General features: G+C 35.3%; 1 long non-coding RNA gene across 1 annotated transcript; it reads left to right on the top strand.

The window, feature by feature from the left end:
* Window positions 1-1,262: 1,262 nt before the first annotated feature.
* LOC148698585 (uncharacterized) lies at window positions 1,263-3,205 on the top strand. Its single transcript, XR_015951935.1, has 3 exons — window positions 1,263-1,518; window positions 1,616-2,005; window positions 2,803-3,205. It is a non-coding gene; the product is annotated as an uncharacterized LOC148698585 (long non-coding RNA).
* The last annotated feature ends 1,043 nt before the right edge of the window (window positions 3,206-4,248 follow it).

Genomic DNA, 4,248 nt, shown 5'->3' with positions numbered 1-4,248 from the left:
GAATGTCAATTGAACGCATATATGATATTTGCATATTGGTGACATGGGAATAATGGGTAGATAGGTTTCTACCCAGTATAATTTATTAATTTCAGTAAATTTTTACCTAAAAAATTTAATGTGCAATTGTGCATACATTAATTTAGTATAGATATATTTTGTATGTGCGTTTGTGTAGCAGATGCCTTACATTGCTTTTGCAGTTTTTTGAAGGCATTGTATGCAATCGATTGCTCAATTTATCAATTTTCCAATGGGTGTTTCTAGATGAAAATTTCTTAATAAGTTGTGTTGTCTTTGTCCTACTTAATTGGAAGCTTCTTTTGTCAAACATATTTCCTCTTTTCAAATCGATAGCCTCCAATCAATTCCCACAATGCAACCTGACAAAAATATTTTCTACCACTGTACCTAATGCAATAATTAGCATGTCATCTGGCCTTTGTGGTGGTGAAAGGTCATACTTGTTGGATTTGAAGGACATGAAAGAAGATGTGATTGGAATTTAATCTCTCGTGATTATTATGCCTATAGGAGTTTGAAGTCATTTTATAAGTATTCAAATATATGATGAGTTGTTCTCGGTTCTCCAATTCCTTTTAACAAAGTAAAATACTTATATGTCCGTCTGGGGTTATTTCATAACCATAACTATCACTAACAAGGGAAAATACTTATATGTCCGTGTGGGGTTCTTTTATTGACTTACAGATTAATTTGTAGTACTTGATCATCTCCAACTTATTGAATATGCTACATCTAAGAATATGCAAACGTTGATAATTGTTGTTCAACAAAAAGTGCTCTTCAAACTGCACTTGTATTTTGGGTTTGTGAACATGAATTTATTAACTTGGTTGCCTCAAGTTGAATTATTTTGTTGTGGTGCTTGTGGATGTGAATTTTGTTGTCATCAAATAGGTAACCATAATAGTTTTTTCAAATAATGAAACCAAACCAAAACCGTTTGAAACCAAACCGAACCGAACAAAATGGTTTGGTTTCATTTCGATTTTAGCTTCAAAACCGCACTGAACCAAATCGCAAAAACTTGTAGTTTTGGTTTTGGTTTCACTCAAAACTGCACCAAGCCAAACCAATTGCCAGGGCTATTCAAGTGCAGGGGTGGAGTTGCAAAATGTGGTTACTGTTCATGAAGGGCAGTTACTGTTCACTGGATGGATAACATAATGGATAGCCCTAGAGGGCCTCCACCATGCTGGAAGTGCTCTAAAGCTCCACCACATAACTGAAGACAGCCATTTCCATCATCTTGCATTTCTGATACAAGCTCTCAGCCATCTCGAGCCCAGAGCCATGAGAGCTCTTTTCCTCTCTCTTTATTTCTCTCAAACCTGAACACAAAACCGCTGCTTTCTAGCCGTACCTCCATAACTATAGCTCATATTCGAAGTACAACATGCAACCCCTAAACTTGAAACAAACTCGCCTTGCTCAACCACCAGATCCATCCCATCTCAGTACAGCCATCACTGTACTCTTTGTCCTCAATGCACGGTAAAAATGCTCTCTCCTTCTGCGATATTTGTGCTTGTGCTTAGATGAAATGGAAGAAAGATGAGATGTACTTCATGCATGTGTATATCGTGTGCAGGACTCTCGGATCCACAGCACTAAACAACCCAAATCGCAGATCTTAAGGTAGAATGGAAGGTAAAAATTATCAACCACGATTTAGATGAATAGGTTATGTGAATTTGTGTGAATGATTTTGTCTCAGTGTCTTTGTGTATTCGTGCACCCATGTATGAATATATCTTTGCATGCTCATAATTGTCCCTTTGTTGTGCATGTCTCCTGATGATGAATGCCGAGGAAAATTCGTGCAAAAATCTGCATCTGAACTTAGCTTGAGTACTGGTCTCCTCTGTGCTACTTGGTCCACCCCAAAACTTGTATTGAAGTATTTTTTTTAATTGAAATGTGAGAGAGTGAGAGAGTGAAAGGGGTCCATTAGCATAGAGGTCTTCTCAGCATCCCCACTGTGAGTATCCCTGGACCTCATCATGTGCTCCCATTTGTGTTTAATTTGACTCCCGAGAATATTCTTATGAATGTGATCATGAGTTTTGTTGTGATGAATGGATGGTTGAATGCATACTGAGATGAATGGATTAATGTATGAATCCACGAGTAGTTGAGATTAGACCGAATCAGTTCCAAATGCAACCTACAATCACAACTCAAAAACCTAATTAGATTAGTAAAGAAAAATAACATGAATTAAAAATTGCAAATTTTATTTTTTCAATTTTCTGATTTTTTATTTTTTTGTGATTTTTGTAATTAAGAATAAAAGCAGGAAAATAAAATAAACGAAATAAAAAGAAAAGAGTTAGAAAATTGGGTTGCCTCCTAATTAACGCTTTAGTTAACGTCTATAGCTAGACGTAGAGGAATGAGGCTAATAATCATGTCACTTGTTCCTTCAAAATTAACCACTGCTTAGCAGCATCATAGAGTGTCAGTAAGTAAGGATAGACTTGAACTGTGCATTTGAATTCATTGGTTGAATCTTTCTTGTAAGGTTTTGGTATCTGTTGAATTGGCTTCCACCTTATATTTAACACCCACAATTTTTGCAATGGTTGGATTTCTCTATGAGGAACTTGGCTGTCAATAAGTGTCTTCTTTCCCATATAGATTTTTGCCTGTTCATAGGAATCATCTGGCATTTCTTCGAGTTTGATGGACTATGTAGGTCCACTGCCTTGTGATGTACAATTTGTTGATTTTGTATGAATAGCTTCTAACACATCAAATTTTTGTGCATTCGTGCAGCCTTCATGGGAAGGGTTTTAGTGGCACATAAGCATGGGTGGCCCTCGGTTCTGGGAAGAGATCCGAATGTGTTGCTTCCTCCCTTGGGCGTGAATGGCTGGCAGAGTGCTCCTCAGTTCCTGAGAGTCTCCTCCTGATCATTAAAGTTGTTCCCGCAGTTTGATGCTTGAATTTGAAATCCTTGATGGGTTCTTTCAATGCACAACTCAATTGATTCCAACAATATTGAAAGTTTATCCTCCACTGAGAGCTCTTGTGGCACATTAGGTTGCTCAAAATTGCTCAAGATGGTTTTTTCAAACTTGTAGTGTAGAACTCTGAATATGGATTGTTCCAATGCCTTTTGGAGTCGATTCTCATATTGATATGTTTTTGGACAAACTCAGGAAAATATTCTCGTTCGGGGCACTCCAAAAGATCATGGGTCTTCAAACAGCAAAGGGCACAAACTGTAGGTTTAAATCCATAATAACCCTTTTCTGCTAAAGAAACCCATAACGGCAATCCTCCTGTCGTTGGTTCCATCATGGACTTGCTCTCAAGATCAACAAATTATAACCTGCAAACCAAATAAAAAAAAATAAAAAAAAATAAAATCAACAAATAAATAAAAAGATATATACAAAAAATAATTAACTAAGAATATGATAAACACAAATTATTTGAAACAATCCCCGGTGACGGCGCCAATTTCTTTATAGGTATTTTTACCACCTAAAAATGTAGGGATGAAAACATTTAAAAATACTTACAAGATTACAAGGTTATCGTAGTGTAGCAGCTCAAGCAAGATTGTTTTCCACAGGGATTGAATGAATAATTTGTGTTTAAAATCAACTCTTAACTAATTATTTAAATTAAAGTTTGGAAAATGTTGATTTTAGAATTTAATATAATAAAAATGAATTTTAAAATAAAACAATTAAAGAAATTAACTAGAGAACAATTTAAAAGAATTTGATATCATAAAAGACAATTAGATAGTTTAATCGCGGTGATTTATAATTCAAAGCAAGCATACATCCATTCATAAGCAAATTAATAAAATCACATATTCATGCTAAGGCTCATGGCTTCACTCTAGGAAAAAGAACTTAGTTACGAACAATCATAATAAAAACTAAAGAAAATATATTAACTAGAAAAATGATTGAAAACACCTTGTAGGTAAAAAGTCTGAAGTTCTCCAAAATAATGTGTACGTTCTCCCCCAAAACCTAACGGCTAAAAAGCCTTATTTATACTACTCCAAATTAAAAGCCTCATAGAAAAGGTTTCCTAAAAACTAGGAAATAAAATAATAAAAGAATAACTAGGAATTACATTCCTATTATGACTAGGAAATCTGCCCAACACAGTGATAAGCACGTTTCTGGACCTTCAGGCCTCCAAAATAGGCCCAAAATGACTCAAATTAAGAATTAGGACCTCCTCTTCAAGTTCCAA

This window comes from Pyrus communis, chromosome 2 (assembly GCF_041283825.1).
Source record: "Pyrus communis isolate YQ-2024b chromosome 2, ASM4128382v1, whole genome shotgun sequence".
Taxonomy (NCBI): domain Eukaryota; kingdom Viridiplantae; phylum Streptophyta; class Magnoliopsida; order Rosales; family Rosaceae; genus Pyrus; species Pyrus communis.
This window is presented reverse-complemented; position numbering and strand designations above follow the sequence as displayed.